Here is a 12,475-nt window from a genome sequence, read left to right as displayed (position 1 = left end):
CCTCACTACTCCCTCCTATCTTCCTAGAATTCTTAGGAAATCCCTCCCTCACAGAACTAGACATCTTCTGAAGTCTAGCTAGTGCATAAGCATGAATTAAAGTTTGAGGCATAAATAAGCTCACAACCTTCTAAACATACGGTCGCAACCCATTAATACTATAACTAATAGTGAGATACTCTAACCAACAATATCTCAAACCGGTCATGATAGTCAGAAAATGAACCTATCTGCTTGAGAGATAGCAGCTTAGTCATCGAGTCCCCAAGCAAATGGTGGCCAAAGCGGCCTTCCAAAGCCTGCAAAAACAAAACCCATGGCGTAGCCATCACATGTTCCTAGTACTTGGACTAGTTTTGGAACTATTTGAGTGTTTGGCCATCAAAATTGATACCCGCAAGCTGTTAGAGTTTGTATACTAGAAATCACCTTTCGAGTGATTGAATACTGTAAAACTCTATATGATATTTTCCAATTGAATGAAACATATTATTTTTGTCATAATGTTGTTATGTTTTATATTTAATGTATGTTTATTGCATATTTAAATGTATAAGCAACATAACAAAGTCTATGTCTTTGTTTTAGTAGACCGGTTGTGGGCGTCGTCCACCTTAAGGTAACACGGTCAGTTCTAAACAAAGAAAAAGAATAATTTCACAACCTAGATAGGCCTAGACTACCTATCGTGAAAGGTTGCAATGTCAGTCCGCATATTTCTAAGCCTTACTGAAATAAGATGACATTGATGTGGTATAACACTGAATTGGATCTAACAGCAAAACGAGTCTTTATGCTATCTACTGAAAGATGAGGTCTTCATAATTAATTTCTTAATCAATGTACGTTAGCATTGAGCATACGATATTGATTATTCACTACTTTGACTTACCAAAAGGTGCGGGTTTTTCGCAACCCAAGAATCGTGGTATATTGGGTAGTGGTGATTAATATCTAGCGGTGCTAGGATTGCTATTATATTGAATCGTGTTCGAGGTGAGTCTCGTTTGATAACATCCACAAGATGAGCTCGAAACAAGGTTTCATTATTCGGAACCTAGCTAGTTGGAGTTTGATTACTCTATAAATAATGAATAAGTATTTCTTGCTAAGTCCACTCTTGGAGTTAATAATATGTTAATTATTTAAGTCCATAGCAGGCATTAATTAATTAATGGATGTTTCTATCTTAAGCACGGGAAATAATTTCGGATTTGGATGGACAGTGCAATATTACTTCTGTAGTGGTTGTTCGTAATATTCCAATATAAGCTTATATTAAATTGTGGGTTCAATTTAATTAGTAAAAAGCTAATTGGCGGAGGCCATATCCAAATTCTTCCATAGATCACCGACTGAGCCCAATATGTGACTAAATATAAATAGGAGAATAAAGGAAACAGAAAATACACATTATTGTCCACAAAATTTTCGTCCAGCTCCTATCCAACATAGGGGACGATTTTTGCTCTCCTCCGTGAGCAGTTTCCATCTTCTTTATTTGAGTCCTAGTATTCTGGTGAGATCAGCCCACACTGATATCAGATTACAGTCCGGGAACTAGTTAGAAGATCTGTGGTTTAGTACTCAAGATCTTCACGTGGAGAAGACGCGAGCCATCTTCGATTCTTCAGTGAATCAACGAGGTAAATTGGCTAACTCCGTAGTAAGCATGTTTTAGGTGTTAATTGCGCTAAAGCATGTTTGAATTCAAGTTATGAGCATGATACATGTGAAAATTACGCAAATAGAATTTGTCTAAATAATATGCTAAATAGATCAGAATTTTACGTGATCCGTTAGAACGCACGCTTCCGCTGCCAACCCCAACACAAGCCGCACTGCAAACACATATACACACTACATATATTCCATACACTAGGGTCCTCTTATAATGCTAATAGTATCATAATCCAAAATCAAGACCAAATCTCCACCCTTAGATTTTAAAATTAGTGGATGAGATTAAATCTTACGAATTTCAATAAATAGTATACAAAATATCAACAAAAGGGTAAGATCGTCATTTTGTTATCATATCATAATTTTCGTGTTTTTTTTATATCAACATAGCGTATTACAAATATCAACACAATGACATGAGTATTTCAACACAAGTACACGAAAATATCAACACAGTTTTATTGAGATTTTACATGCAGTATATTGAGATTTTTTTTATATACGAAAACTAAAATAAAAATAATCAAATTTCTTCATCCGAACGTCGTCGGAACATATGTAATTGAGATCTCGATAGAATCATTATAAAATTACCGTTAATTTGATATATTTTTTGTGAAAAAATAATTTAAATCGAAAGAGTTACATAAATTTAAAGTTTTAGGATAATTTTAATAAGAGAGAATTGACATTAATGCCCTTTAATTTTGTTTAATAACTATTTAAATTTAAAATATAATCCACTTGGCAATATATCAACCACCAGATCTCCAAATCTAATGGTTAAAAATTGGTCTTAATTTTGGATTGCTAATTAGTTAGCAATTGATCACATACACAATTTATAAACAAACGCTATACACAAACTACGCATGAAACACACTCTATAAACAAAACACATGCACGGAAAACACTCTATACACAATACATTGCAACTATACATAAACCAAACCAAACCAAACAAAACACGCGCTATACACAAAACACATAAAGTATACACAAAATACACTGCACATACTACACACGATACCCAAAATACGCAAATTACATACACTATAAACCAAATACACACAGAAAATACAGACAGCTACACATACAAAATACACACACTACACACAAAATACACAAAATACACACACTACACAAAACAAAAAGTATACATGCACAGAAAATACACACATAGCACACACTATAAATTTACTATACAAAAAATACATTCACTGGACACACACACTACACACTTTATACATTGCACATATACATAGGCTAAACATAAAATATAAGCACACACTATAACAAAATACATAGGCTAAACATAAAATATACACACACACACTATAACAAAATACACAAAATACACATTGCACACACTACACTTACTACCCTAAATCCTAAACCATATACACACTTACTTCACACACTATATACACTTCCTACACACATTATTCACAAAACAAAAACATACTATATACATAAAACACACAATTTACACACATTGCACACGACATACACAAGATACTCACACTTCATATACTACATACTAAACAAAATCCTAAACCCTATACTCATTATACACTTACTACACACACTACGCAAAATACGAATTACACACTATAGACAAAATATGCACACTTTACACATAGTTTACACCAAATACCCAACACTATACACAAAACAAACAGAAACCACAAAACACACACTATACAGAAAATATACATGTAAAGAAAATACACACATATCACACCCTAAACACAATATAATCAAAATACGCACACTACACAAAACATACTTTTTCTATACACAAAATTCAAGCATTGCACACACACACGCAACACTAATACACACATACACAACACAAATTCACAAACTACACATAGTACACACGCTATACACAAAGTACAAACACAAAATATGCACAATACGCAAAACACACACACTACAAACACTATAAACAAAATAAACACAATAAACACAAAGTATACACACAATACGCACAATATACACAATGCACATACTACACTATATACTTACTACACACAATATACATAAATTAGGCACACTATATGCAAACACCTTACCCAAAACACCCACGTTATACACAAAATAGTCACACTGCACACAACATACAAAATACACATACTTCACACAATACACACACTACACTAACTAGAAACACTACAGTACACACACTACACACATAATATATACAATATACACACCGCATACATTATACAAACACACACACTATAAAGATAAAATACATACATAGGGAAAATACACTCACTCCACATATTACACAATACACAAAAAATAAACATATTATACACAAAATACACACACACACTTACACAACTTATAAAAAAAATACAAGCACTGTAAACGCAAAACAAAGACAATGCGCTCATTGTTGTGAAAATCAGGCTCAGGCCGCGCTTGGAGTGTGGTGCGTCCTGTAGTCGCCCCAGCCAGCCGAACGATATTGATGGGGCGGGCTGGGGCGAGCCGGGGAGGCTGAAGTGCACGAGGGGCAACGGTGGGGCGTCGGGTGTTTCATGCTCAAAATTCCGGCGTGTTTAATAAGCGAAGAAGGGATGAGGAAGATGAATGAGTCACTTATATTTTAATGTTATAATTCAAGCACAACTTTTTGGGTGTCTTAAAGCAAACAATTAATGGCAGTGGTGCAGCTTTTTAGGTCTATTAAATAAATAAAATAAGTCATCTCTCTGTTTCTCTCTCTTAAAGATAGCATTTAGTGAATACATCTCTCTTCTTATAGGTGCATACTCGCCTACTAATAATATTATAGATTTATTTATAGTCTTATGCTTCTAGGAAATTTCATACAAGTATTTCTCTCTTACTTTAGGCCTAAAGGCACGTACTGTTACTCTTATACACTTAAAGCATATTTGGTAGAGTTGATAACTCATCTATACATGGAATTCTATGAACAAAAATGACGTGCTTGTTCATAGATTTCCATCTATAGATAAGTTATCAACCCTACTGATATATTTGGATTTTGAATGGTTTTAGAAGGTAGTTTTATATGAATCCAATCACATTTCGTCTATTATTAGGCATGTTCATATCCACTTTTCCATTATGTTGGTATTTTGACCATGTTGTGAAGAATGTGAAGAAAAATGTACATAATATTTGGATGGGCAGCACCCTTGGTTAGAGACTATTTTTATGGCGATTTTGAAGTCCAATTAGTTCATAATGAATATCATTCTCTTCGTCTTTGAAAGAGATTCATGTGGGTATCTTATACGTCTCAATCGGAGTTCTGTAGAAAAAGTTATGCTCATTTTACGAAGATTGTGCGCTGTCCAGAAACATGGAGCAGCCCACTCAACCTCCGCGCAGAAGCCAGGCGGCCCGCTCCGGAATTCTGCCGAAAAACAGTCTCCCGGTCAGAAATTGGGAGCGGCTCGCTCCGAAAAGGTGGAAATGCAGATCGAGATTTTGATGCCTAATCATGTTTGGAAACTTATGGCACAAAATATATGATATTTGGGAGGATTTTCATACCATTCTTCACCATTCCTACAATCCAAGAGAGAGAAAAACAACTTTGAGAGCAAGGATTCAAGATTGAACTTCCCCAATCCATTCCTAGGTTGAAGAAGGAGCTTCCAATCAATATTCCCAAGTAGTTAGTTTCGTTTTCATGATGTTTCATTCCTTTTGTTATTTGACTTTCGTGACGAACATGAATAGCTAAACACTTCGTAGAGTTCTACGAGGGAGATACAATATACACATAAATACATGTACTGCACACACACGACACACTAAGTTACACAACCTATAAACAAAGTACATGCACCGCAAATACAAAATACAGATAGTGCCCTACACGCACTCACTATAAAAAATAAACAATACATGTGGTTATTTTTATTTCTTTCGTAGAGTTCTTCCTATGCTTTGACTCATGTGGTTATTTTGATTTATTTTGTGCTTATACATTTATATGACTGATCACCTTATAAAAGCATTTTTTAGGTTTCAATTATACTTAAAGCATGTTTTAATTCAAGTTATAAGCATGATACATGCGCTAATTGCGCGAATAGAATTTTTCTAAATAATCTACTAAATAGATCAAAATTATTATGTAATTGATTTTATCATGCGCTTCCGCTGCCAACCCCTTCACACTCGACCACACAAGAATTCGAGTTTAGAGGTTCGTACAACACGATTTATTTAAATAACAACGTCTTAGGAAAAAGTAGAAATTAGCACAACGGAAACGACTGAAACACGGTTCCATGTATGAAGACATGAACCTCCGAGAGTACTGCATGATTTAGAAATAAGCCCACTTTATTAAGCACTCTCCCTTCATCGTGGCTCAACTTACAGATTTAGAAATACAAGTAGGACTGAGTAAAAAACGTACTCAGTGAATACATTGCCGAAAGATATAAATATACATGTATAAAAGAAATATTGTCAAGCCATTATAACAATAACACTTGGGAGTTTTTTTGTTAAAAAGGCCCAAGCTTACTAAAATCCTTTGCTTAAAAGTTTGATGGCAGTTCTGTACCTTCTTTAATCCGCCATATCTGAACATTCCTTCTTGTGCCGGGAAAGTGGCCACTTTCCACGGACATCGGACCGGCCAACCCTCTCGATGACACACAGTCCACGTGTACACTAGTCCGAATAGGGACTCTTCCCTTGCTGGGACCCGAATTCAATTTCTTACTTTAGTTGGCATAGCGCATTCGGTATAACTAGATAGATAGACAACATTACATAAAAACAAAACATTTATGGCAAGACAATATCATTTGCATAGATAAAATATTTCAAAAACATTTCATATTTTCATTTGTATATAGGATAGAAAGTTCACCTTAAACCTTGTAACTTTTTTGAGAAAATACCTCCTTCTTAAGATATTACTTCCTTGCGATTGCCTTAGTTAAAAAAATTAATAATGACCATTTAGCTTCAAGATAAGTAAAAGTAGATGTCATGCACCTAGGATCATATCTCGTCTCATTCCTTTAAACCATTAACTTCATTAATTCAACTAAGAGATTTAATTCATTTGCAAGAAATTAATTAAATCAAGAGGTTAAATAATTTAACCATGAATTTACCTTACTCAAATTATGCAAGGACACAACACAAATTTAAGACAATAAATCCCAAAGCTTCAACTTAGACATAGCTTACTAGTTAAATAATTCTAACTTTAGGAATTAATTATAATTATCATAAAAGTTAGACTAATCCAATATTAAAATTTAGAGAAGACTTAGGCTCAAATATTTTAATTTTAAAGAGTCCATTCAATATAATAAAAGATAAATAAAAGAGGCCGTAAAAATTAATTAATTTTAAGATCCATTCTTTAGCCATTAAAGAAATAAATGATCAAGCCCTACTCACGTCATACTCACTTTGCGCCTCCTGCCCCCCTCCCCACGTCTCTCTCTCAAACCTCCCTTCTCTCTCTCGCCTCTGCCGGAAACGGCTACTGCCGGTCACGCCGGCGCCGACCAGCCGCCCCTCTCTCCTTCTTCCTTTCTCTTTCCTTCTTTCCCCTGTTCTCACTCTCTCTCTCGGTCTCCTTCTCCACCAGCACCACCGCCGGCTGGAAACCGCCGCTGCTGCCGTCGGGCTGCCGCCGCCGCTGCGCCGGCCGCCGCCGCTGCGGAGGTGAGTATATTTCACTTTTTAAATTTTGTAAAACAACTTTCTAAACTTTGAATCTTTGCTTAAATTTTCAGAAATCAAGAGGGGTTGAAAAGACATTGAAAAAGAGTGTCGTCTTTTGCCGGATTTCGTCACCACCGTCGGGCTGCCGTCGCCGCCGCTGAGCCGCCGGAGGGCAGAAACTCCAGCCCATGTATGATTTCTTATTTCCTTAGTTTAATCTTTAATTAATTGGCTTATGTATTTGTGATTCAAGAGGCCAAGGTTTTCCTATTTATGCTTAAGAGTTGAGATCTTGAAGAAATATTAAGCATGCTTGTGTTTTGGGTTTTGGGATATGTACTAAATGATGGCATGCTTTGAAGAAAGAATTTTGGTAGGGAACTTACTTAGATGATGAGAAAAAGCTTGATGAATGAACAATATGCAACTCTCCTCTCCTTGCTAGCTAGACTCTTGAAGCACTTTCCTCCAAACTTGAATGGGTGGAAACATGGATTTTTGTGGGTGGAATGGATAAGTTTATATGATGAAACTGATGAGAGATTGTGATGGGAAAAAGGGTTGATAGGGATGTTCTATTTATAGTGAATTTCTTACCGTGTGATGTTTAATGTGGCGACAAGATACATAAGGCTCCTCTCCTCTTATTCTTCATACTCATCATGGTGTTGGGGACTTTGTTCCTCTGATTCTAATTAACTCACTGTTGGAGCATGCATGGGGAGGATTTATTCATGCAAGATTTTGAAAATGATAATGCATGTGTGCTATATGGGCTATGGCTAGCTGCAACGGGACGAGCAATTTTGTTTAGGTTTGTATACTCAATGTCATACACAAACTAAACATTGCACAATTATGCCCACTGTTGAGGTTTTGGGGCACTTCAGGCCTTTGTTTGCTGCGTGCATTTGAATAAGCAATATCTATGGGATATTAAGAAACCTATTTAATATTGTAAGCATTATATCTGGGATGTTGAGTAATACTAGTTCAGTCATGCACTTTAGCTCATTCTTCAATTTAATATTTGCCATGTTTGTCTGTTAATTCATCAATTCAATAAATAGGTCATAAAGTCTAATATTTAGATGCATCAAATCATTTGTATATGGTTTCCAAAAACAAAGATGATGAACTTGTGATTTTAACGTCCCATATTGTTTCATGCCTATTGTTTGTTCTACTTCTAATTTACGGAACAGTTTAAACATTATTTACTACAGATTTATATAAAAAAGTTTACTAATTATATTACTAACCTATTTAAATTTATTTTTCTATTTATGTAGCAGGTTGCATAGAAAAGAGAAGATTATGATTGCAGCTTTGGAAAAAGGCAAAACACCAATTTTAAGAGAACCGTTTAATGCAGAACAGTTTCAAAGCAGGTACGTAGAAAAAATAAAGAAGGTATGCTATGGTTTCCATGACCACAAGTCCACAAGTTGATCCAGTTCTTTCTTGACTTCATGTATAATATATTGTCGGTCTTAATATCGTGGCCAAGTGTTACTGATGTAAACATTTGTAACCATTACAAGTCCACAAAATTTCTGAAATTTGCAGGTTATTACAGATGTAACCATTACGATAGGAAGAAAAAAAGGAAAAAAAAGTGTTACTGATGCAGCTGAAGCTATTCAAGCACCGGGCAACCTGTATAGGAGTCTGAGAACACTTCCCAAAAATAGGAAAAAAAAGAAGAAAAGAAAAAAAGGAAAAAAAATGGAAAAAAGGAAAAAAAGAAAAAAAGGAAAAAAGAAGGTAGAGACGAATACTCAACTATGCCTGTGGAGCATGAAGATGTTGAGGTTTGAGCTGTTGTTTTCCCTCTTACCTTTTGTGTGATTGCTGAATTTATTATTACGGATATCACGATAGATATTTTTGACTAACTGAGCCATTTTTCTTTATAGCCAAGAGAAATGACTTTGGAAGACATTGAGAACAGATTAGGATAAAGACGATTACTCAACTAAAATGTGCGGTGTGGAAAGAACGGCTTAAAGGTTAGGGTTCAAATTATTGCTTGACCTTATTTGTGATAGTTATATTGTTAGGTCTGTTTATGTGTGCTTTCCCCCTTAAGTTATGGTTTTGCATCGTGGGCTCATTGTATCCCACTTTTTGGGTGTAAACATGTCCCTCAACCGTATGATTTACAACTTACTGGAAACAATGATTGCATGTTTGCATCATAGAAATTTGTTACAATTACAAATGGATACAATTTTATCAGCCTATGATGCTAATGTATGCTTAGAAAAATAACTCTTGACCTGTGCATCTGTTTTGCAAGTCAGTTTGGTGTCTTTTGATCATTTCATTATAATTTGATCGTTCTTCTGTTTTTGTTGAGGATAATTTATCTGGTTAGTAATATATTCCCGTTGAAGAAATTGTCAGTTTTTCTATGTGTGATTTCCTTGTCTACCAATTTTTTTTTATAGATTTAGCAACGTTAGCATGGTATTGTCCTGCCTTAGTAATTCAGTCTTATATCTCTCCCCTTATAGGTATCCAAAAATTTGAGAATATACAGGGTTCCGCTTTTAGTATTATTAGCGAATGATTGAAGTAATATGGAGCTTTTAAAGGTATTATGCTACTTTCCATTATAACTCATTCATCTTATAATCAAAAATTGATTAGGTTATTCCACTTTTCCATATCATTATATTAATTTTTCTCATGCCGCATATCCATTGCAGATAATTATGATTCTGGTAGCATTTTATTCATACTTTTTATATTTTATTTTCAGAATGCTTCAAATGGTGTGAGAGGATAGAGGCTGTCGCTGAACTAACAGAACTTGCACCCGCCAAAAAGATTACTCCTGGAGATTTTTCAGAAGTTTATCGTACAATAAAGAAGGTATGCTATGGTTTCCATGACCACAAGTCCACAAGTTAATCCAGTTCTTTCTTGACTTTATGCAGAACATATTGTTGGTCTTAATATCGTAGCCAAATAATTTGTGTTGCCTGCACAACATTTTTGAATCTTGCAGGTTATCACAGATGTAAACATTACGATAGGAAGAAGGAAAAAAATAGTTTCTGTTGCAGAAAAGGGCAACCTTTTTAGGGGTCTAAGAACACTTCCCAAAAAAAAGAGGAAAAAATGGAAAAAAAAGGAAAAAAGAAAAAAAAAGTAGAGATGATTACTCAACTATGCCTGTGGAGCTTGAAGATGTTGAGGTTTGAGCTACGATTTTCTTTTCCCCTCTTACCTTTTGTATGATAGCTGAATACAATTAGGGACATCACGATAGATATTTTTGACTAACTGGCCCATTTTTCTTTACAGCCAGGAAAAATGAGTTTGGAAGAGATTGAGAGCAAATTAGGATCCCTTATTCAAACGGAGTCGATTACTCAACTAAAATGTGTTGTGTGGATAGAGCAGCTTAAAGGTTTGGGTTCAAATTTCCATTTGACCTTATTTATGACAGTTACATATTTAGGTCATATATGTGTGTGTTTTTATGTGTGTTTTCCCCCTTAAAATATGATTTTGCATCAAGGGTTCATTGTATCCCACTTTTTGGGTATAAACATGTACATCAACTGTATGATTTGCAGCTTATTGGAAACAATGATTGCATGTTTGTCTCTAAACTGAGATTTTAGAAACTATCATGCGTCCCAGAAATTTATCTTGCTCTGATGCGAATGTATGATTAGAAAAATAACTCTAGACCAGTGCATCTGTTTCTAAGTCAGTTGGTGTCTGTTGATCATTTCATAGATGATTATGTTTCATAATTATCTTATCGTTCTTCTGTTTTTCTTAAGGAAAGTTTTTCTGGTTAGTTAATATGCTCCCGTTGAAGATTGTCAGTCATTCCATGTGTGGTTTCTTTGTCTACCTAAATATTTTACTGATTTAGCAACGTTAGTATGGAATTGTTCTGTCTTAGATATTCTTCATCCTATATTTACAAGTATATGGATTCTACAATCTGCTTGTTTTGAATTTTCTTTTGCTGTTAAGATAAACCTTTATTCAATTCCTTTGCCAATGTTTAACTTGGACAAATTTATCTTGTATATTTGAAGCAAAATAGTATATGGGGTGTAGATTAATTCTCATATCATGGCTTTTTATTTTCAATTTTCTTGATATTCTCTTTAAATACTGCTTTGTTTATTGGTCTTTTTAAAAAAGGTTATATAATGCTGCAGTATACATTTTGTTTTTGGTTCTTCGATGTTAGAGTATTAAACTTATTGAGATGCTTTTGTATGAATTGCTTTAAAAAATGAGGCCACCCATTCAAAATTGTTATCTTGCTAATGATAAAATCTGTAATTCAATTTTTTATTTCTGATTTTTTTGTTTCAGCTATTGTGTCTTTTAAAGAGCAGCTGAAGCATGCTTTAATGAAATATTGAGGGTTTATTTACAAGAAACTGTATGAACATCCAAAATTTTTGTTCCTTGAATGAGGTTTGCTAACTTTAGTTGTTAGGTGGCACTAAACCTATCTTATATCTCTCCCATTATAGGTATCCAAAAGTTTGAGAGATTTACAAGGTTCCGCTTTTGCTATTATTAGCGAATGAGTGAAGCAATATGGAGCTCTTAAAGGTTAATATGCTACTTTCCATTATAACACATTCATCTTATTAACAAAAATAGATAAGGTTATTCCACTTTTTCATATCATTATATTGATTTTTCTTTTATTCAGACTTTTTATATTTTATTTTCAGAAAGGTTCAAATTGTGCGAGAGGAAAGAAGCTGTCGCTGAACTAACAAAGCTTGCATCCACCAAAAAGATTACTGCTGGAGATTTTTCAGAAGTTTGTCGAACAATTAAGAAGGTATGCTATGGTTTCCATGACCGCAAGTCCACAAGTTAATCCAGTTCTCTCTTGACTTTATGTAGAACATGTTGTTGGTGTTAATATTGTGACCAAGTAATTAGTGTTGCCTGAGCAACGTTTTTGAATCTTGCAGGTTATATCACAGATGTAAACATTACGATAGGAACAAAACAAGGGAAAAAAAGCTATATAATGCTGCAGTATACATGTTGTCTTTGGTTTTTTAATTTTCTTGGTATTCTCTTTATATACCGCTTTGTT

General features: G+C 34.5%; 1 long non-coding RNA gene across 44 annotated transcripts in view; it reads left to right on the top strand.

Moving 5' to 3' along the window:
- The window catches only part of LOC121795550, a 140,301-nt gene that overhangs the window by 42,919 nt on the left and 84,907 nt on the right, over positions 1 to 12,475 (top strand). For 33 of the 44 annotated variants that reach the window (XR_006049521.1, XR_006049507.1, XR_006049518.1 and 30 more), the window contains 6 exons: positions 10,142 to 10,254; positions 10,391 to 10,580; positions 10,690 to 10,795; positions 11,892 to 11,973; positions 12,099 to 12,211; positions 12,348 to 12,449. This is a non-coding gene — a long non-coding RNA (uncharacterized LOC121795550). Of the gene's footprint in view, positions 1 to 7,097; positions 7,375 to 7,445; positions 7,565 to 8,666; positions 8,788 to 8,943; positions 9,189 to 9,293; positions 9,387 to 9,893; positions 9,975 to 10,141; positions 10,255 to 10,390; positions 10,581 to 10,689; positions 10,796 to 11,891; positions 11,974 to 12,098; positions 12,212 to 12,347; positions 12,450 to 12,475 lie in introns of those variants that run through there. The other 11 variants (XR_006049537.1, XR_006049506.1, XR_006049533.1 and 8 more) reach the window with 8 other exon arrangements.

Source organism: Salvia splendens, chromosome 3 (genome assembly GCF_004379255.2).
Source record: "Salvia splendens isolate huo1 chromosome 3, SspV2, whole genome shotgun sequence".
In the NCBI taxonomy this organism is placed as follows: domain Eukaryota; kingdom Viridiplantae; phylum Streptophyta; class Magnoliopsida; order Lamiales; family Lamiaceae; genus Salvia; species Salvia splendens.
The sequence above is the reverse complement of the archived record's forward strand: the minus strand, read 5'-3'. Positions and strand labels throughout refer to the sequence as shown.